Below are 24,127 nucleotides of genomic sequence, written 5' to 3'. Positions count from 1 at the left end.
TTATATTTTGCTTTGTTGCTGTTAGGACCACTGCTGGAATGCATCTTTGATTTTCATGCTGATAGCTAAAAATTAGTGAGAAAATTGAGGAGAACTGTGAGGAAGATAATTGAGGACCTGAAAACCAAGCTAATATTTAAAAGCATACTTGGTTATGAATTATATTTCGTCAAAGAAAACCTGGATTAGTCTGATCACAGCCTAGCAATGTGTCTTTGAATGTTTGAGAAATACAGTAACAGGTTTCCAGCCTTCAAGGGAAGGAACAACAACATACAGTAATGAAAAGTTGAAAGCACTGCTTCATTTTGAGTGATCAAGATAATTAATGACTGAAATATTCAAGCGTAATTACAGATTCACTCCACACTGAAGATTAAATGAGGAAGCTTTGCTAGTGTCTCTCATACCAGAGTGGAAATTAGAAGGTAGAATTGGTTCTAGACGACTGTAACACCTGAGTCATGGGGGTAATACTCAACAAGTAGCGAGCCCCCAAGGCTGGGGCTGCTTGATTTTATTTTCCTTCCTTATTTTTTGAGCCTCCTGGATGTAAAATGCAGTGTGTTATTTCCGAATAGGCCCAGCCCTGCAAAACTGGGCCTATCTCAATGCCCTCAAGACTAGAAGCTGCAGTGCTCTGCCATATCTATTTTTTAAGAAACCAAGATAACAGCTAGAAATATAGGGAATTCCAGTAGGAAATTAGGAGGCCTCCCCTTTCTGCAGTGAAACCAAATCTACCTGTATACTGGATTTAGGTGATTGCTATGTGAATAGCTTGGTACCATCCTCTTTCCTATTCATTCACACCTGCTTTCCTCAAAATTCATTCAAGCCTGAAGAGTAAAATATCATTTCTAATGCTTATTTCATTACATCTAGAACTGAAGCCACCAATTTCAATAAAATATATCCAGAAGGGCACTGTGTCATTTTCCTGAGCATTGCAGGAGACATATTAAAATGTATATGCTAATTGAATGTAGGGTAGCAGGATTTGAAGGTTATGAGCTTTCTCTTGCTTTTCCTAGCTATTCAGTATTTCCCTTATTTTCATGTCAGTTCCCTGCCAACTTCTTTTCTGTATGAAGTAATCATATTCGGCATTAGATTGTAGGATAGCAATAATAATAATAATAAAATACTTTCTGAATATTTTAACAGCATGGCATATATCCATGCTCAAAAAATTCTTTGAATATGACCATGATCTCATTTCCTTCCTGTTCTTTCACCATCACACATGCACTGAAGTGACGGACAGTCAGTGCCAAGTCCTGAATCGCATGAGATCCAAGGGGTATTTTCACTTCTTTCATCAGCCAGGCTGAAGTGTTCATTGCAACCACAGTAAGGTCCAATAATGTGCACATTGATGAGAAAACTGCAGAGCAAACAGAAGTACGGCAGCCCTTTGTGTTTGAGATTCAGCAGGCACACAAGGCTGAAAGCGTCTCTTCTGCTTTGACATTATCTACAGGTTCAATCTACAATATGCTGATTCTATCATAATACAGAAAATTGGTTAATTCCCTCTGGAAATTTACAATAAAAATAATTCTCCCCTTGAACTGCTCTTGCTTCTTCCTTTGATTGGATGATGCTATCGCCTTCATTCTTAAGTGGGGGACAAAGACAGCATTTATATAGCCAAGTATGTGCATTTATATAAAATCTGAACACTTTATGCACATACTTTACACTTTCTCTAAAAATATTGGCAAGTGAAGATAATTAATCAGACTTATTTCCAAGTCACTAGGACCTGTGCAAAAATGATATCACTTGCAGTTGTTATCAAATCACTTTGTTAATTTTTTTCCCCTCCCCACAACTTGGCTGCTTCTTTTCTTTGAGCATTGCCTTCACCCAGGATGTCCAATTCAGCACTGGAATTACAGGTCACCATGTCAGCTGATACAGAGATTTTATTATCCCAGTAGGAGCCATTTTGCAAGTCAAATGGATGTATTTTATTCATTCACATATGGAAGACAAGAAAGCTTGGTAACAACAAAAAAAAACCTAACTTGAAGTTTACGCGTATCTGCAGAACACAAACTAGCCAGAAGCTAAGAATAAAGCAGACATTGTTTTGGCAGGGAATGTAATTAAGCACCAGCACAACTTGTCTGTAATATGAATGAAATCTCTAAATTTCATAAAGTAGCTGCTAAGGATCTGACAGATGTCATGAGCTTGTCTGGCACTTAGGAGGTGGGAGCCATGGTTGGTGGCACGAAGAAAGATCAGATGATGGAGATGGTGATCATCTTCTTCTGGCTTCCTAATCTTAGACACTGTGAATTTCCTGAATTTTTATGTGTTTATGGGTAACGTACACTGGAAAGTCATGTGGCTCTCCTGTCAATGCATAGTGACACAAGCCATGCTTAATGAGATGCAACTCCTATTTTCCATGTGTGCTGTTGTGAAGCTTTAAGGCATCTTTGTGTTCTCCTGAATTATATTACAGGTGAAATTCACATCTGATGAAAGGAGTTCTCAAAGCAATGTCAGCTGTTTGCCTTCTGACACAAGTTAGCACACCCTGAGTCGTTGGCTAGGAGTGAGCATAGATGGGTAGAAAAGGGCCCTCTGGGAGGTGATCTAGTAGGGCTGCCTTGCCAAGTGTGTATTTTCCCAAAAAGCATTCTCAAAAGTGACAGGCTCGCTGTGTAGTGTGTAGGAAATAAACACCTTGATAACAACTGGTTACAAGAATTGCAGAACAGTAGATTGGTGGTGATCTCATATTTTTTGTCTATTAATAGTTCTCTTCTATTACTACTGGCTGTGGTAGAAAACACAGATACAGAGAAGCACAATTTTGTAATACACCTCTGCAGACTCTGAGACATTTTGGCAAATACTGAAATACCATATACATGCTGGTTCCTAAGCTTGGAAGTCTTTGTGAGAAACTCCCTGAAGTAGAAAGTTTCTTACTAAGTGTGATTTCTGCTTCCTATTGAGATTTACTGACTTGCTTCGTTTCCCATAAAACATAGAAAGAAGGAATCCACTGTGTAAAATATTTTTTCTTTTTTTCTCTTCTTAAAATTTATTTATTTATTTATAAGAAGCCATTTTATGAGCAATTAGGGTTTTTTATTTGCCCCAGAGTAATATTTTTGTTTCTGATTTGGCATATCTTTATTAGGCTAAATAAAAAAGCTCTGCTTAATTTCCAGAAGACTAAAGAAAAATAACTTGTCTGCCAAAGACATATCATGTTCATAGCCAGGCACTTAAGCTTGATATTGGTTCAAGTTCAGCAAAAGTGCAGGGAGGAAGGGCTGACTCAGGCCAGAGAATTGTCACAACTTTTCCTCTGCCTTCCTTGCTTATTCTAGGTTTTGGGAAAATCATGCTGGACAAAGCCCAGATGGAGTGGAAACAACCTGGGTCTGTTTTTGATGGGGAGAAGAAAGCAGTTACAGTCTCTACAGACAATGTGTCTGATACCAGAAGCAGGAATAGCTGGCCTGGGCTTCCATTTTGTCTTACTCCCACAAGAACTGAGCAGTCTCCTCCTGTGGCTGGCACAGGCATGACTAAAACCATTTCATGATCTCCTGAGAAACTGTGTGATGTATCTGCAGGAAAATGAGATAAAATATGCAAGTGCTCAGTCCCCTGGGAAAGGGAAATGAGACTGAGAATCTGGAGGGGTTTTAGGGTTTTTCTCCTAGATCTTCTGCTTCTGAATGCAACAGTCTAGTATTTCTAATTCCCCAAAAGGGGAGGGATATGTTCTCAGCTAGCTAGAGAGCTAAGCTGATAGAAATAAAATGAAGGAAAGAGTTTAGAAATATCTTAGTTGCTTGCATTAATCAGGATTTTTTTTTCACTTAAAAATTATCTCAATAGAACAGATCTTTTAGAAGCAGTTAAAGAATAATAACAAAAGCAAGATTTAGTTAGCATTGAACTCCTTATATATACAAATCAAAAAGACTATTTTTTTGATCTTTCATAAATATTAAAAACTAATTTTTTGAGAATTACTTTTATATTTTTTGGATTTTTTTTTTAAATGAAGCAACTAAGCAATCTCATTCATAGGGAAAACAATCTGGAAATGCTGTATAATGCTTTTGTCTGTAAAGTGGCTTACCATCATTTGGTATAACGTATTCCAGTCAGCTTGCTGACAGCCAAATGAATTTATGATTCTTTGACTCATTACAGGTGAGTAAAAGAATCATTCTTGGTTTTTAACTACTTCTGTAACTTAATAAAGGAATAGCAAGCTGGAACATTACCTGCTGTCAGAACACACTCCCTAAATAACCTCATCCCTAATTCTACTTTATTTATAAGAATGATGCACTTTCAGCTTTGTATTAGAATATTAACACGTCCCGATTTCAGGATTGATAGAGTTTTTTTTTTGGAGCAAGGGCTTACAAAAACAAGACTACCTTCTTGAACCTAACAGCTTTGTGTATCTGTTAGATAGAAAGCTCCACCAACTTAAAATTAGACAAGATAGAATAGGATATGTGAAGTTCTGTTCATATATGCCTTTTGAAATGGATATATATTATATCACTCTATTAAAACAAAAAAGGCAATAGCAGAATAGTCTTGTTATAAACACTTTGAAAGTTCCAGGGCATGGAAGAAATTATTCACTTATTTCGAGTTGCTACTTCCTGTTATGACAGAGGAAAGGGAATGAAGGTGAACTGTAGATTCCTGATGAATGATCCTCACTGCAAAGAATCATAGTAACTTATTGCTTGCTAAACAGTCCAAAATTTTGGTCTTGCTGAGACATTGCACATGTTGCTTTCAGGAACTGTAATAACTTTCTGTTGTCCCTCCTGATACAACAGCCTCTTGATCCTTTAATTAACCCAGATGTGTCTAATAAGCAAGAAATCGTAACTTTTACCAGTCAGTCCAAAATAACGTATAGTGGAGAGAAGATTGTATTTCTTTGACTCCTTTGTGTTGAGTTTCTTAGAGGAGAAAGCATTGAAAAGCAAAATAGGAATAATGAAGAATTTTATTAATGATAGGGAATGAATTGGGAAAACAGTTCAGATACAATTTAAAAAGTTAAAGGAGAGAGGGATGGTTTTGCTGATGGTTGGCACAACATCTCAGCAACAAGGAGCCAAAATTTCTGTTGGCTCACAAAGCAAGAGAAAGTGAAAAATGTAAAAATAAAGAGATGAAAAAAATCCCATATGTCTGTGTGATCCTGATGAACCTTGAAGACACAGTTTTGGTAATCCAGTGCCAATGCTGCCAGCAATAATTCAATAGGAGCCTCCTAGTGATTAAATATCCTTTTTAACATCAGTAATAATTACTGTGTACACTTAAGCAATAAACTAATTCCTGACTCCAATCCCTTATAATTAAGGCTAATGAATTGAGTTGTCTTTAGTATCAGATAGGCCTAAACATTTATAAAACTATAAGGAGAAAAGACAAAATGGGAAGCTTTCACAGGGATAGTGTAAAGATAATGTGACATGCTCTTTCTTTAAAACAGAAATATCTGAAATGGAATGAAAATATCTATTTATAAAATAAAAAAAAATGTCAACAGAATGGTCTAGATGCATTTTAGCCTGTTGTCTCCCTCCATGCCCTGGTTGTTGAGGCTTGTTGAAAATTTTCAGAATTGTAACAAATATTTTGATTATCCATTCCTACTCTAGGCTCACTTTCTCATGTTATTTTTTCAACTATTGTAACGGGAAGGTATTTAGATGATTCAAGCAGTTACAAGTGAGCTGAACTTCCAAAGCTCTCAGTAATGGCTTAATTCTGTTTGCCATTCAACATGAGAAGAAGCAGTGTTAGGGCCAGCAGAAAACTCCAAGGTAAGGACTAGAAAACCATTTCTTCTCATTCAGTTTTGTGGACTCGTTAAAAATAATAATTTAGAAATAAAAAAATTATTCTAGACAGAATCTTATAGCAAAAAAACTTACATTCCTCCAAGTTTTTACTTCTCTTAACATTCCATGACCTCAGCAGTATAAAGAGGTATTTCATTTGATCCTGACAGGTTCCTACATGTGTGTAGTACAAGGAGTAGCTGAAAGTGGTTGAGGGATGAAGAGGGATGCCTGATCAGGTAGATTCATCTCGTGCTATTAGTATCTGTTGTAAGGGGGAAGAAATGCAATGAGACTACGGTTCTGCCTCTATGCCTTTGCCAGCTGATCTCAGTGCAGAGCGATTTGGAACCTCATCTTTGTCTGGAATACATGGTCTTAGGCTCTGTTGCTCATGCAAATGCAAACATGCGCTGGGGCCTCTATCAAAATCTCAGCTGGGATAAACTGATGTCAGTGGACTTTGGTACAAATCCACATAGCCCCAGAGGACTGACAAGTCTGAAAATACCTAGATTCTCTGCAGGTTTCATGTGCCTACATGCACAGTTTAATGGCTATTTAGTGTCTTCAAAATGTCTGATATTTGCTAGTATTGCTTTTTCTGAAAGTTCCTTTAGATGGCACTTGGGCTGCCTTTAAAAAAAATATCTGACTCAAGTCCCTTAAGCAATCCCTGTTAAATGAAAATGTTCAGCCATTTCAATCTCAATGGGAGATTTTTGTCTGAGACAAAATTTAATGTGATGCTCATTCACATCTGTAGAAATATATTTAAAAATTCAAAATGACCCAATGTACTAAAATGAAGCACATAAATCATATTATGGCATTAATCAGATCACCATATGCAGTTGCCAGCCTCTGCTTAATTTGACTGGGATATATAAAAACATCATACATCAAGTAAAAGGTATTTTTAAATGGGCTGAAAGTAGCATATACTCCATTACCATTTCTATTTTTTTATTAATGATCAAATGGAAAAAACCTAATTTGTAGTGTTGATGACTTGAAAACTTGGCAATCATGTTTTTGTGTTCTTCATGAAATAAAAAATGTGAGAGAGTATGTGTGCCTCAGAAATGGCACAGATTTGTGTCCATACATAAGAGTGTGCTCATATTCACATAATTTACATAATCCCATGTAAGGGCTTTTCTACAAATGGGGCAATGGAAAATATGTTGAGTGACACTTCTCTGAGTATCCCATGTACTTTCAGTGAATTATGCAAAGGTCCAGTGAATCAAATGCTTTATAAGGAAAAGTGCCTCTGATTTTTCCATCCTTGGTACATGTGGGATTGAGCATTTAGTTTTAATGACTCAAACAGAAAGCAACTGAATTGCAACTGGCTGTATGATTTTAAATGTCTTTTAATAAGGCTTTCCCATTTTCCCTTCTGCAAAACACTTTCTCCCATCAGGATTTTGCTTTTTTCACCATTCTCATCAGAATTTCTGTCTTTTATTTTTAAAGAGTGTTTTCAAATGGGATCAACTCATTGTGGTTTTTAGTTCTTTCTGAGTCTGACATTCATAATGAAAATCTAAAAGCGTCAGTGTCACTACCACACTGGAAATTGATATAATGCATGCTAACGAAGACTTCAAAGGAGGAACTGTTTTTATTATTTTAATTTTAAAATGACAGAAATGTTTTCTTTAGTCAAGCCTAAAAAGCACATTTGAGGTAGATCAGTTCAGGGAAGAAGCAGAAAGAGATAATAATTTGTGAAGTGAGCAAAGCTGTTTCTTGCCATTTTTCTTCCTGAACTCTGGCAAATTTAGGTACCTTTTTGAAGAGCTTACATAGACTGATTGACAGTTTCTGTATTGGTTGTACACTATATCTTTGTGTCTTCATATTTTGTGGAAATAAGATTGAAAGTGCCAGCATTGTAAACAAATCACAAGCACTGAGTAAAATGTAAGAATTAACTACTAAGTTTAGGTGACAATTGTAATAAGATCTCTACCTGTGGGAAGAAAGATAAAGTTAGTTACACATACACCTTGGTCTCAGCCTCAGAATTGCTGATGTGATTTTTGAAGGGATGAAGTAAGATGGAATTTTTTTCTTTTCCTGAAATCCATGTTGTTGCTGCCATTGTTTAAGCTAACATTTCTTTTTACTGCAGCTCATTGCTGCCAATGTTTTTGATATAATTACTTCAGAGGCCCATGTTCCTGATCCTTCTACACCCCTACTTCAAGCCATTTGCTTGTGTGATCTGCAAATTTTTAGTGCCTGATGAATGAGTGTTAGTATGAAATGGGAAAGAAAAGGCATATAGGGGCTGCATTTCAACTTTTCACTTCACCTCAGCCTTTAGAAGCATCTTTTCAAAAGGCTGCTTCTGAAACAAGATAGGTGACTGTGTGGAAGCCTGTAAATGGTTTTCCTGTTTTATAGGGAAGTCAACTCTCATTCTGGTTCAGCTTAAGCTGTACTTGCAGAGCAGTATGGCCAGATTTGGCTCAGTTTCTGACCCTGCTGTCCTTGCCCATCTGATCTCTGTTGCGTTCTTCCTCTGCTGCATCTGCTAAGCACTATCTTGCTCTATCTTGTCTCTGACATATTTCTCAATTGTGTCAGTGGGTTCATGACTAAAACCTAAATATTTTTTTATCTTTGAATTACAGGTTTTTCAGCATAGAGTTAATTGCTGCATGCATTTTTCAGTGACAAAAGGTTAGGAATTTATATTCTGTGTGTGCTTTTCCCTCTCATGATCTGTCACTTGCTCCATATTGCATTTGCCAGGCTGTTGGACTTCCACCGTTTTGCTGTATTTTTCTAGTCCAAGGTGCTCCTTTAGGATGAGTTTTCTTCTCAGTATTTTTGCATGCCTTTTACAAGTGCTGTGCAGGGGAGGTGATAGACTCCAGTTTCAGCCACAGCCTCAGCTTCTCCAACTTGAATTTCAGGGCTGAAAACCAGCCTTGCATTGCTGATAATTTTATAGTTCTATTTCAGCAGCTGCAACTTAAAAAAAGTACATTGTTTTGGATTTTTGGCATCACATATTTAAGAACCCTGTCATCCAGCCTCTAGAAACTAGAGGGGGAAATGTAGGAACCAAAAGTATAGACCTTTGTGGTGACTTTCAGAGCTAAACAGCAGTTTAGTCTTGGAAATTGCTTTTCTTTTCCTCTGTGGAGATGTGTACAGAGCAGGCTACATTTCCCTCCCGTGCTGTACAGTGTTCTCTGCTTGTCAGTGGTACAGGTAACTTTCAGCTTGTCATTTGCTTGATGTTGCTTGCTAGTGCTGCAATAAGCCTTCATATGTGTGCATTCTTGCCAGATATATGTCCCCTCATCTGGCTCTATTCCTTGTAGTTTTTAAGAGTATATGCCACATTAAAAACATTGGTGGAATTATCTGCTGGGAGATGACACTCCAAGCTGAAAAAGTGAATGATAAGTAATGAGGGAAGTGGGAAGTAATGTATAAATGCAGAAGTTTTACGCTCTGAAAATTACTGTAGCATCGAAGTCCCTAGATGAGTAAAAAACAATGTGCCAACATTTCATCATAGACTCTCATCAAAACTTCAAATAGAATTTTTACATCCATAGACTATCATGAAGTATTTATAATTATTGTGCCAGGAAATCTAGCTGGTGATTCTCAGAAATCAAAGGATGAAAAATAAAAGATACATAAATGAATAAATAATTACCGACTCTCTCTGTGCATTCTCTAAACCTAGAGTGTCAAAGTTTTCCTGTAGTGGGGGATGACTGATATTTTCAATTGAGCTCCCTAGGAAAGAAATACAAAATGGGCCAGTGGAGGAGGGAAGGCTTCACTGTACAGAGCTCCCAGTGAAATCAGCAGGAATGCTAGCTGTACAGTTTAATATCTATGCCCTGACAGTTAGGGGTAGGTATCTTTTTCCAGATATTTAGGGACTTGATAAATAGGCAACAGTTTGGTATCTAAATATCTCTCAGGATGTGGCCTTTGTACAAGTGAATTGTGATATTTTTCTGCAGCACATAAACATTGTGATATGTACAGAACACTGCTGTGTCAGGATTTCCATAATTCTGATTGAGGGCTTGCACTTTCTTCATTAGGGTCATAGAATCTTAGAAAGGTTTGGGTTGGAAGGGACCTTAAAGATTGTCTAGTTCATGGGCAGGGACAACTCTCACTAGACTAGGTGATTTGGAGTTCTGTCTAACCTGATCTTGAACACTTCCAGTGATGGGGCAAACACAACTTCTCTGGGCAACCTGTTCCAGTGCCTCATCTAATCTAAACCTACTGTCTTTCACTTTTGAAGCTAGTATGCCTCTTCCTATCACTACATGCTCTTGGGAAGTAGGGGAAAACAAAACTGTTTTTTGCAAATCATTGAGGCATTGAGCTCCTAATACAGTCAGGATGGGAAGATGGAAGAAGTTGTAGGCTTCTAGCTGAGTGGCTGGGCTGATACTCCCTTCTTTGGATATCACATGGGGAACAAGCCAAGGTAGGGAGACACAGGTGGTGGAAGGCAACAAAATCTTCTTGACCAGCAGGGCAGTGAGGGAGACTGAAACCACTCATTTTGCCTGCTGATGGGGCATGAGGAAGACATAATTGATTTCTGCTGAAGTTTTACCTGGAGCTGGGTAGAACCTTTGTGATTACAAATTCTGTGTGCTGAGCCCAAGGTAAAACATCATGCTGGGATACCCTGTGTCCCTGCCTGTATGCCAGCCAGGCTGCAGCAGGGTACAGGGTGAGGTTGTATCCAGGTGATACCCATTCTGCACAGAGGGAGCTTCCTTCTTGTGAAGTGCCATGTAGGCATTGTCCTGGGGGAGGAATGTGGACCTGGTGCCATCTGTCCTGCCTCCAACTACACAACTGAGATAGAGGTGCTGAAGGCATAACTGAACTAAAGGCACTGGCATTACTTGTAGGAAGCACCAAAAAACACAGAACTGAATTTTTTTAAAAAATAGTATTTTAATAGTTACCTGTGCCTGACTTGGCATGCTGTCAAAAGAAGCTCAGTTTGTAGAAAATAAAAGGTATCCCAAAATGGACAGACTGGGAGGGGAGAGAAAGAAAGAAAAGAGGAGCATGTCAAGGTCTTGGCAATGACTCATCATCTAGATCCAGCAAGTGGCTTAGCCCTACTAGATCTTAGTTTTATGGGAAAAGATTCCATATTCTTTTAAGGTCTAGCATGGCAGTCTTATATCTTAACTTACACATTTTTTAGCTCTTGCTTGTATTCAGTTGTTCTACTCCCACTGCAAAGCTGAATCAATCTTCGTGCCACAGTTAAATACTGGATGATTTAGTGTGCCATCAAAAACTGCATAAACTGCCTATTAGAAATGTATTAAACATTCAGTAGGAAATTGACTGTTCACATATCTCCTTGCAGTAACAATACCCAAATAATACAGCAGTCATTACCCAAATTATCTAAACTTGGTTAATTGTACAACAATGTGATCATGGTTTTGTGACTGATGATTTTGATTAATAGAGTGCAAGAATAAAGTATGACATCTACATTTGAAAAGATCAGGCTGTGTTTCCATGAGTAAATGACAGGGAAATATTTGCAGTGGTGTTCCTTAATCCCTACCAGGATCTAAACTTCAGACCTGTGACCTTTTCTGTAGTAGGTAGATCCCTGTTCTAGTAATCATATTTTCAGTGGTAAAAGTAATGAAACAAATCCAATGCACTTCATGTTAACGGCATGAATTTACTTTGCCAGATTTATTCCAAGGAGAGAGACAATTTTTCAGATATGTTAAATTTTTGAACAGCCCTGAAAGAATCTTTGAATCTCCAGATGATAATGTGTCCTGACACTGGTAAACTTTATTGATGGAATAGGCTCATTGGTTTATTATTATTCACCCACAGTAGCAGAAAAATCCCACATATTAATCTGTATGTTACTCTCATTTTGTTATGAAATTCTGGATAGGAAGTCAGGTTTAAGAGCTTGATAGTTTATCAGGGTGCTGAAAAATGTCTGACACCATTTTGAAACAGATACTGCTTTTCATATGGTTAAAATATGGAGAGAATATGTACTTATCATCTAGAATGAGGAGATCAGTCCAAAGAGATGATGGGGCAAAAAAAGCCTGTTGATTGAAAGATACCATGAGGATACTCCTCGCCATCACTCACACATTGGATGAGGCTGTGGATACGACGGCCAGAATTAACTGTTCTCATCATATCTGGCATTTGTAGGAAATTATGTGGAGTGCTGCCATGACTCATAACTTCCATCTAAGCTTCATTACTTCCATCATTACTCCTCTAAAGTCTGTCTGCATTTTCAGAATATTTCTGTGCTTTCATTTTGAAAGCACAGAACAGCTGGAAAAGAAAAGGAGTTGTTTGGAACAGGAAACATGCTTTGAGTTAAAAAAAAAAAAAAAAAAGGAGAGGATATTTGAAAGAATTTCTAACATCATAAGAGAATTAAATATTTGCCCTGAATTGCTAATGTGTCTGTGGAGAAAGGGAATCATTAAAAGGAATGATGGTCCTCTCACTTTCACCCAGACTGATTTATGGCTTTACAGTCTCTAAGCAGGGAGCTAACTGATTTGTCTCCAATATGTTTCAAGGGGTACATTTTCTTGTCCCATCTTCCCCAGGGTTTAATATTGTGCCTTGCCCTCTCACCGTCTTGCAGATTTTCCTGAGATGGAAGGGTAAGTTCTTCTCATATGAGAATTGCAGGTTCTGAAGGAAATAAATTTTGTCCATGGTTGGGCCCCACATCCAGAAGATATCAGAGCCTAGAGATGGGTTCCCTATCCCTATATGGGGTCTGTAAAATTGCTTCTCTTTGCCTGGACCCAAACTTTATTTTCAAGTCATAAGAATGAAAGGGAAAACAATGTGTGCCCATTAGGAAATGCATTAGAAAGGGGTGCAAATCAAGTCTCCTGCTGACGCTGACCATCTTGTTGGGATACAAGGATGTTTTCTCGCAAGATTTCTGTCATAGTCCTACACTGTAGGCAAAAGACTTTAAATGCCTCCTTCTATTCCTGTCTCTGTACTGCTCAGGCTTTTGCACCATCAGAGGAATGAAAGTGTTTAACTTTTAAACATGTTGTTGAAATATTAAACAAAGTTTTTCCCGCTGATTGTTAATGCCGTATCAAAGCAGGTTTGAAAGGGCTTCATAATCTCTTACATAATGCTGTCATGCTGTTCATGTCACTGATGCTATTTCATCCTGATAGCTGCCACCAGTAGGAGGCTCAGAAATGTGATTGTAACCATTCTCAAATGCATCTTAAATAAATTTCACAGTTTGCTCTTGGGGAGAGGTGCTTTCTTATGCTACAGTTTTTTAGGTGGAAACCAAATAGAATGTTTCATTACCTGTCTCCTTGTCTGTGCATTGCAACACAGATAATCCTCCTATGCCTCCCAAAACGTGGATTACTCTTAAAATAGCTGCCTTTCCTGGAGTAGGGATAAGGAGCTGGAACACAACTGCTCCCATGCATTGACTTCTTTCATACAGCTGATTTGAGGGTTGAATCCCATGTGGTATCTTCCATTGCACCTAACTCTGATGCAAGATAATTCCCTTGTACCCAGAGAGGACTCTGTGAGTGAAATCAAAAAGTGTCTCCTGTCCCCCTTCTCACAATCTCTGGTAGCTGATGAAGGGATTGATTCATGTGGGATTAGGAGATCCTGCTTCATCCGAGTTAGATCAATAACTCAAGTAATGTCTTTCCACTTGACTAGCCATATCAGTGTGCCTGGATAAAAGAAAGATGTGCTTCTTAGGGGGAAAGAAAGAATTCTTCAGAAAGAATCCAGCTCAACCTGCTATGGTCTGCAATATATACTGAAATAGCAAATATCTTTTGCCAGTTAGGAAAATTAGGTAGATATGGGCATGAGAATTTTTTTCAATATTATATCCTTCAAACCTCAGTGTAAGAAAGTTATTGACGCATGTAATGATGTCTTTTGGAGCAGCCACATTCTTGACTGCTTCCCTGAGACAGAATGCTTCCTTGGAGTTAGTCTTCATGTAAATATATCTTTTGGTGTGTTAATTCATACCTGGAGCCTTCAGGAACAAACAGGTGTTGGCGGTACTCACTCGGAGAATGGTAAGAATAGTGTGTGTTAGGTGAGGGAAGGGAAAGAAACAGGAAAGAGCAACAGAATAGGGACACACACACTGCACCCCCACTTCTTCCCATTTCCAATTTGGTATTTTAAATCTGAAAGAGAATATAAACCCTGAGATACTTGTGCTGTGGGTTAATCAAAAAATGACAATTTTTTGTGCCTCAAGGCAAGGTCAACTTCTTTGAGAAAATGCTGTCATGTTTCTTGAAAATCAGACATGTTGTTTCCATAATCAAAATTTGTTCAGTCTGTTTTGAAGCAGCAGTGGTCATCTGGAAAGAGAAATGTTCCACTCTGGGATGTCAATGGGAAATTTTGATCTAAGGAAAATAATCTAAAGTTCTGTGGTCTGAAGGTAGAATTGCCAGAAGGGAAATTCAGAGGAAGTCCATTAATGTGGCCACAGCTAGGGGGAAGAACTTAGAAACTGAGAACATGTGTGCACACCTGGACTAATCAGGAAAGTCTTCCTGGGATCACAATAAAGACATTTCCATCAGTTCCAAAGCTTTGGCAATTGGTTTACATTTTTGCATCTCTATTGATACCTACTAGTTTTGGCAGATTGTTTTGATTTAGTGGCTCAAAGTACCAGGCATTTCATGGAGTATGGAATAAGTAGTCAACTAAGTGGTAAATCTAATCTGCTGCCCACTTAATTCAATAGGAGAACTTCCTTCTCATTTTGCAAGGTAATGGAACAAGTTCCAACCAGTCTAGCCTTTTGAGGGCTGTAGGTGTGTACACAGCTTGCTGAGCAAAGATAGGAGTTGGTGTCACACTTGTTGCTTGGGTGTTTATCCTTTCTAGAAAGAGCTTTTTTCTCTTTTCCTTTGATACACTGTATTCTTTGCTTTGTTATAACTGCATTGATGAAAGTGCACTCAGTTTTTGCAGTTCAAAACCCCTACCAACCAGAATTTCAGTCATCTGAGAAGAAGAGCATTTTTACACTATAGAAATGTGTTGAAAACTGGATTACTGCTGTTTCTGCTGCACAGAGAAGCACTGTTTGTAAGCTTACCATCTTGCACCTGAATACAGCTTTATAGGGTCAGGGCCTTAAGAACTGGAAAATGTTTTGGAAGATTTTTGGAATGTACTCATTGCACCTAATTGTTAATAATAACAAAAGAAGTCCTTATCTAAACTAATGACAGGATGCTGTCAATCCACATATTTCTTAAGGAGAACAAAAAACCCAGGATCTTTAAAAAGAGCAGTGAATTTTAAAATATTATAAATACTGCACAGATTACCTGTCACTATACTTCAGAGTGTGATATTTATTATGATTTTTTCCATCTTGATTTTTCTTTTTGCAGAGGAAAGTGACAGCAGAGTATTGTTTATTCAGTGTCGGGGTGGGGTTTCCAGCTCCATCAGAATAGTGCCTCAGTGTTAGCCCACTGCTCATCACCAAGGACCAGTGCCAGCCTCACAGTTGGCGGCTTTCTACACACACACTGAAAAGCACAAAAGGTTCTCAGGCTCATTCCAGCTATGCTTTTAAATCTGTCTGGAAAAGATTCTTCCCCTTCAGCAGTCCTGGTGATTAATTAGCTAGCACGAGCCTCTGCAATAGCTCAATCACACTGAACAAGTGGTGTCACATTCCCTTTCTAAATATGATTATTGCAAATGTCCATGACATAGCAGCAGGTTCCTTCAGTGAGATCTTTTACAGCTGCAGAGATTACAGAACATTTGCTGCTTTCATTTATTACCAGAACATCTCAAACAATTTCAGCTGTAAAGTCAGGGAATACACATAGAATTTTTGGATGTATTGGAAAGTTATCTGCACTATTAAAAATTGAACACATACAGGATCAAACTGGACTTACAAGATACGTAATTTGGGGATTGTTTTATGATTGATACTTCATTTTGAAAATGTGATTCTATTGCTTGTTCTTGTCTGCTACTGCTTGCTTGCAAACACCAACCTCTTCTCATGTAGGTAAATTGTTCATCACCAATTGCACAGGGCAGATATTCCCTGAAGATATTCTCTGTGGCTCCCCCACTTTCTGGCACAGCTGACCCCTGCCTCCCTTCTAATTCTCCAGATGGTCATATCTAGGGAAGACAAGCACCCTGTCCAAGAATCTCTGAAACCAGAAACTTCTGGACAATACAATTGTATGATTAGCTCATGGTACTGTCACTGGTATTTGTGCCTGAATTCTGAACTGGCTGCCATGTCCTCCTTATTGTAATTTCAGCATGTCTCAGCAGAATCACCTTAACAACAGCATTTACAAAAGAAGCTGTCTTAAACCCTTAAAGCCTTTATCGTGGTGCTTATTAAAAGATAAAGGCCATACTAGAGAAACAAGAGACCAAGGAAGTGTTTAACACCAAGTCAAGTGTTCTGCTGGGACCAAAGCAGGGAGAGAAGTGAAGTTCTATGTATCCTAACCCAAAATTCTCCCAAGTAAACTGCATTGCAAAAAATGCAGCTCTGAGCTCAGGATTAAAGTACAAAGAACCAAAAGTGTTTACTTTCCTGTGTTATAGTTAAAATCTTCCTAGATGTAACTGTTTCTCAATAATACTTTTCCCTATGGAAGATAGGGCAGGTTTTTTTACACTGTGGTGTGTGAAGATGCTCAGTTTTAGAACCTTCTCAGGCTTTTCTGACCTTTATTGTTCTATTTGTTAGCTGTATAGAAAGTTTCAGATAAATTTTCTGGTAATGCTCTTTCTCTTCTGGAATCTACCTGCTCTGGTGTCACTTCCATTAAATCTATTTACATCCTGATCCACAAACACCACATGCTGATAGTTATTAAAACTAGAGATAGGGTCTGAGCTGCCCAGCAAAGGAACCAGTGGGAGATTAGCCTCTGTGAGTGCAGCTCCAAACTGGAATGCATAATTCAAGTGGTGATAAGGGACAAAAAAATGAAAGGCAGATAAATCCAGTTTCAGTTCACAGGCAGTGCTCCTACTTCAGATGCCTCTAGGAGGGAATTTGTTGGTTAATCAAGAAAGGTGCATAGCAAGACTTTTCTCAGCAACTGCTGTGAGCTTAGTAATATGACATCTTGCCTCCTCTTTGGCAACCACAGACCTCCAGAATTTGGTTCCTGCTTCTGAGAGTGTGTTTCCCTCACTAAATATTTAGGAAAGAAGTGCTTGTATGTCATGTAGATACTACCATCGAATAACAAGGTCCATGAGCACTACAGAGCAAGATATTGCTAGAGGAGGGGAATATGCAGTCATTCCTGCTCTGCAGATGTTTGGGAAGCATGGTGTGCTGATGTAGAGATCATCACCTGAAAGTTACAGTACCCTGATATATTGAGTTGCTCTTTAACCTCCAGGATGACATCTTCCTTTCCTCCTTCTCTCTCAAAACTTTCATGTGCACAGCTGGGATTTGTCCCTGTTGCTAGGTGTGGAGTAGATGTTTTTCTTTTAGCTGTTTGGTTTACACACCTAAGATGTCTTTAGAATCAAGACTGAGGGACAAAAACTTTGTGGAAGAAAAGAACTGAGCTTTCAGGCTGTACATATCTCCTTGTGTTGACACTAGAGAGCCTCACCAACAGGAACCTCCACCAGATATTTAAACTCTGTGTGTCCAGGGCTGCCTGGCAAGGCGTCTTGCAAATGAGACAGAGGAAAAGTAATGTTTTTAAAAGCAAACCTGGTTTAATGTTTTAACGGGCAAACCTGGTCTCAAGGGTCAGGTGTGTTGTTAAAGGTAACAGAGATGTTAATAGTGTACCTGGTAGTAGACAGTACTAGACAACTAAAGCAGTTGTTACCTTTCAGATGACTCTCTGTATCTTGAGTGATTTCAATCATCCTTACAGAAATTAGACTATTAGGCTTTGTTTCCTAAAATCCTTTGTTTCAGAAGACATTTATTCTTGTAAGAGTAAACCAAAAATGAGGGGCACCGTGGTATTTAAGTGCATCCTTCTTTTGTAAATGCTGCCAGTAAACCCTAAACCCTTGGCCTCAGCTTCCACAGCTGAAAAAGCTATGATATACTAATGCCTACCTTCTTCCTGTGAGTACTTGGCTCTGACATGGCTAATTCATTACAATGTTCAAAGCACAGTAGGTTGCAAAATTATGATTATTAAAGCCAGCTATTAGAGAGTGTTGTCTACTTTGAGAATATTGATTTAATCATGTCTCTCTGTATTTTAAGTCTGAAGTGATATGATTTGGAATGATAAATTTATTCTATGTCTGTACCTAGTGAATAATTGTGAAGTCTTCTCTGTTCTTTCTGTAATGAATAAAAATAAATTGACTTAATCAGAAAACACAAGCAAGCATGCTTGACAAAGGAAGTCCACCAGGCCACACTGCATCTGCTTCTAACTTCATTTTCTTTTTCCAGATGTATTTTTTGCTTCTTTCCTCCCCTCCTCCCATCTCTGTTCTAGTCAGAGATGCAAGGAGAGTAGATGCATTGCACTCTGTTGTGTTGGCCTTGTACCATGTCTCCAGAGGAGCAAGACAACTGAGGGGACCATACCCTGCCTTCTCTCCAAACGTAGGTTTGCTCATGGCCAGGTTATTGTCTTCCTCTCTGTCCTTGTGCTGTTTCTTGCTATGGAAGGAAACAATATACTACTGTTTCCATAGCTACATATGGATTAAATCTTTCATGTCACTGTTTTTGAGACTGTGTCCAAAAAGGAAAGACATTTATAATAGAAAGGCATTTATCTATTTGAGTACTCCCTTGTCTCTGGTAGTAAAAGCTCCAGCTGCAGTGAAACCTAGTCCCCATGAGAGTCTGGCTTGTCCTCCTGGGACAAACATTACCAAATTCATATGGATGGCCTCATTAGTAGGGATGTAAAACCGGTATCACTATGGCCTGACCTTTTTCTACAAAGCCACTTCAAAACTCTCTGAGATTGCAGACAAATGTTCTTGTTTGTTGTTACTGGCTATGCTGCCTTCTCTGTATTTTATGGTTTAGGCTGAAAGTACATGTCGAAAAGAAATTATCCTGCTCCCCTTAAGCTGTTTAGGTTTTTTTTCCAGGACTTTGGGGGTCCCTGGGTGAAGGACAAGCAGCTTTGAGAGATGGCAGCAGACCTTTGTAGAATTGATACAGCGGGGGCACAAATTCTCAGCCCTACTTGTGTGTGTAGATGGAACTAGAGCCCAATGTGGACATTTTTCTGTGAGGGAGAAGATTGTGTTCAACTCAGGCTCAAAACCAGTTTAAAAAGAAATAGAAACCTACCAAGCATCTCTACTTTCCAACTCCAGCCCCTAACATTTCCTCAGCTGTCAACACTGCTTTAGCCAGCTTTCCTAACAGCAATTTTGATCTAGCCTTAAAGAGAAGATTTGAAGGATTGAAGTGCTCCTTTGGGGAATGAAAAATATTTTCAGGTCCAGTGAGAGCTGATTTGCTTTTATTAGATTCACTTCTCTGTTGTAATAAACTAGGGCATGATGTTGTGAAATGCATGTTACAGTATTACCACCAATAATGTCATCACTATTAATATGATGTCTGTAATTCACTGCATCGTGCCTCATTATTTCATCTCTATAGATTCTTCTTGTTGTGAGTATAATCATTTTTATGTTGTATTAAATTAACTCTCTAAGAGGTCCAGCACTCTGTTAATATTCCCCCCAAATAGAAGGTACTAAGATGTGCACTGCCTCAAAGTGTTACATTTTTTGTAAAGTGATAGACTAATATGAGAAAAATCTCCCCTTCAGAGTATTTCCTTGGGATCATAACGGCTCCTGCATCCACTGCTTTGTGCAGACCCTTTTGGGCAGGATACTGTAATTATGTCATTGTCAAAGTAGAATTTTCTTTGGTCTTACTGATTATCTGAAATTGTTTTAATTTCTGCAGTCCGCTGGGTTTGTGCTAGCAAACATGCTTGCTTTATGTACATGCAAGGATGTGACATGAAAGATAGTTTTGGCTCCATTTTTGACACTGAAATGATTACTTTTTGTCCACTTTATATTGTATGAATATGTCCAACCCTTATTTAAAACTAATTTCTGACATTAGGCAGCTGAGATGCATAGAGCATTGTGGGAATATGTTAAAGTTGCTGTAGGGATGTTGTACTTCAGCCAAGGACACTGCAGACTGCAATAGGGTTATAAAGCAGATACTTGGGAAGTTTTGGAACTTGCTGGTCTGGACGTAGCATTAACTACATCCAGAATTGTACTATTTCTTGCCATTTATTTTACTTGAACTATATTTGTATATGTATAGTGGTGTTTGTCTTTATCACTACCAAGGTGAAATGTTTTGGTTTTATTACAGGTTGGGCCTATGGTTTTCAAAGCCCTCCAGCATTCTGGTTAAAATTCTTCAAAAGAACACGCATTTTCAACCTTTCTCCCACACTCATTTGGACTACTCCCAACAGTTTTTCAGGAAATTTTCATGGACCAAATTATGCAGAATAGATAATACTATAAGTAACGATATTGTGAAAATAGAAACATGTTGTATGCCCTGTTGAAAAATGGGCATCTTGTAATATTGCATCTTAAACTGAACATGGAGTTTCAACAGGACATGGTTTCCTAAGAGCTGGAGATGTCTTTGGTCTTTGTCTTGTTTCTAGACTTGAAACATAAGGAAGTCTATTCCCTTGAATACATATGAGTGCAAAACCCATGAGCTCGGAAGACTTGAAGATTATGATAAAGTGAAATGAAAAATACACAATCCCTTAAAATATGTGGAAGATTATCCAAAAGCATATGCTTATAGTAGGTTTCTGTGCATTATATGTACTCCTCCTCAAGTGCACTTTTTCTTTTAAAGACATAAAAGTCACCGTGGAAACCTACTGCAACAGCTTTTGAACCATCAGCAATGTATAAAAGTCTGTTCTGAGAAGGGCTAGTGACAAATGAGGTGAATTAATTTCTGAGAACGGCACAGCAGAGCTGGAAAATTGGAAAGAGTAACAATTAGTGTCTGTAATAAGAGCCTTTGGGTTCAAAGAGGTCAGTGGGTCCTTTTCTCTTCTACTGAAACTAGTAGCTGAAGTTTCATTTACCAACTTCATTTCATAATGAAACTTCCTGCAGTATCCTTAACAAGAACAAAACTTGTGAGGTGGAGGAAAGAGATTTAGCATTCAACTGGCTAAAATTACTTTTTCTACCCAGCCAGGAAGAAATTTTTATTCACTGCTCATTATTGTATATGCATGCTACACCTCTGTATGTAAAAACAAGCAATCAATGTTTTTTAGCCTTTTTCATCACTGAATGTTTTCAGGAGGAAGAGCGTTTCATTTATTTCACTTAAACAAATAGAGTTACTGTGGAATCCATCTTGAATACCTGAAATTCATTTTTAAAAGCAAGCAGGACTGATCTTAAAAAATAAATAGCAAGGTAATGAGAACTGTTGTCAGTTAACTTCATCACCTCTTCCCATAGCTGAATTTTTTCCTGTTTCAGTTTGACTGCAACTGAGGCAAGAACCAGAAATGCTAATGACTGCCTGTGTATTGGGAATATGGCAAGTAGTCCTCATTTGCAGGCACCAATTACTCATAAAGGAAATGCCATGACACAAGGGGTTTTTTCATTCTTTCATTTATGGTTTGATTCTGTCATCATTATTTGATAGTCATAGGCATAGCAGGATGCTGCTCAGGCTTTAAAAACAAAGGGAAGTCAGCCTGAAGCAAATCGCCTTGCACACTGGGGAAGTTCAGAACTGACTCCTCACCAGGCCTGCTTTCCCTTTTGGATGTGATTGGAGAACAAAGTTTCCTCACAGGAAAAACTAAATGTTTTGAGACTTCCTTTCAGCATGTGAGGATGAAAGCAAATCCCTCGACTCTGCTTATTCCCTCTCCTCACCAGCCATGGTGTTTCCTACCTCCCTTCACTGCTTCTCTGCATCAGTCATTGTCTTTTCCCTTTGCTTTCAAACATGTTAATGTCTCTCTCATGCTACCCTATGAAACATTCCCTATGTCCCGTCTGCTTCCTTCACTGTTGTTTCATCTCTTGTTCCTGCCTCCCTCTGTGTTTCACCTCCTTTAGCAAACTGTACTGTGGCATACTTTTCTAGCTGTTCACTTCCATGAGTGGATTGCCTCTGTCCTCTACTTGCTGTGTGGGCTCCCTGCTCAACACTAAGCAAGTCCATGCTGACTGTTCTTTGCATCCTGATCCTAAATTGCCTGAAACTCTAGGATAAAAGGCTGTGTTTCACAGCTTGCTTCTTCAGGAGCTTCTTCCTCAAAGGATGGAGTCTCTGTTCATCAGAGATGAAGTTTACATGTCAGAGTGCAGATTCAATACTGCCACCTCTCTCCCTGCTACAAAGATCCAGGGATTAAGAAATGTGTCTAAAAGCCTTCACTCTTTCCCCCCTCGCTGTAAGTCTTGTCTCTCTTCTGCAATTGTCTCAGAAACAAACAAGGAATGGAGGAGCTTAAATATATCTAATAAGACTTTTATGGATTCATTTTCCAGTTGCAAAGGAAAAGTGACACAGGCTATAGGTGGCACCCTGTACCTCTCCTGTCCTGTTGTCAATGGTGTGGGTTTTGGTGTTTTGTATTAAAGGTCTGTACAAAGAGTGCTGGGAAGGCTTTGGTTTGCTTTGGTGCTGTCAAGTGTTCTGTGACACGTTTATGGAGTTCTCAAGCATTTGCTGGGTATGTGTTCCGTGGTGAACAGTGTTTTCAACAGAATGATATAGATGAGTCAATGAAATTGTTCCCTCCTCAGTCTCCAGAATGGCAAATAATGATTTCTACTTGTACTGCTGATGCTGTTTGGACATCAATCTTCAATATTGTGTGGGAAAATAATGCCACTAAGAAGAGCCAGCTCAGGAACAGTGTGGAGTCTTTTCCCCTATGCTGTAGATGCTCCTTCAATATTTTGATTCACTCCACTTCAGAGTTCAGGTCACCATCCAAAACCTCCTGGTCTTTTTCTGTTCTCATTTTCCACTGTATCTGTATTTCATCAGGAGGGTCTTCAGTTTTCTCTTTGACTTGTCTGTGAAGACTCTGCCATCTCGTGGTGCTGTTCTCTGGTGACTCTTCCTTTACTGGGAGTTGCCCTTTGGGTGCAATAGATCCAAACTGCGCTGTATATGAATTCCCCATGCAGATGGTAAGGACTAAAAAGCTGGAAATCAGAGAAATTTTGTATTCTCTCCACATTTTAGTTCAGAATCTGAAGTGGGAAGTGAAATAATGTCCCTGTTTCTGCGTGGTGAGAACGGATTGGGAAAGTGGCCACAACTGCCTCTTTCAGCTCTAAGCTTTAGCTTCTAATGCCGTTTTCTCTCCATCTCCCTCCTTTTAACAGCACTCCTTTCTTTCTTTCTTTCTTTCTTTCTTTCTTTGGAAATACTTTCTGCAGTGTTGCAATAATATACATCTAAAATTTAAAGAAAATCCCAAACCAGCTTTTCTTGCCCAATATTCTTGGCATTATGACATCATAACCCCTGTGTGTCCTGTCACTAAAACAAATGTATGAAACAGTTCCACTTCTCCTCTTTAATTGGAACTAGCTTGTTTCAAGGAGCTGAAGAGGCAGACTACTAACAAAGGTTAGTGTGGAGAAATATATCATTGTCTTGCAGGATGTTCTAAGTAGGTCTCTTGAGTATCAAGGTCAGAGTTTATTTAGCAGCAAGTTCTACTGGTATGAATCATCAATAGTGTTTCTTACACAATTTATCAATGCCTGGCAATTATACTTTATTCTCTATGGAAATTCTACACTTTTTCTCAGGAAATGGTGCATATTTTTAACTCTTCATTGTCCTTTTCAAGTACAACTTTCAGTTTCTTTGACACAGAAGAATGGAGATGATATAGCACTATGCTCTTTTGAGCAGGTTTTAGCTCAAAAGTCAATTCTACATCAAAACCAGAACTTCTTAAAAAGGAAAATTGATTCAGACTGAATTAATTTTTAGTAAAATCCTGGTTTTTCTGATTTTCTATGCTTTAACAAAACCACCTTGGGCAATAAAATATTATATATATATATATAATATTCATATACATATAGAAATATAAGTATATATATTTAATTTCTAATCAGGAAAACCACCTTCTTTTTGACTGGGAAATGAA

This window comes from Zosterops lateralis, assembly GCF_965231275.1.
Source record: "Zosterops lateralis genome assembly, chromosome: 5".
Lineage (NCBI taxonomy): Eukaryota > Metazoa > Chordata > Aves > Passeriformes > Zosteropidae > Zosterops > Zosterops lateralis.
The sequence above is the reverse complement of the archived record's forward strand: the minus strand, read 5'-3'. Positions refer to the sequence as shown.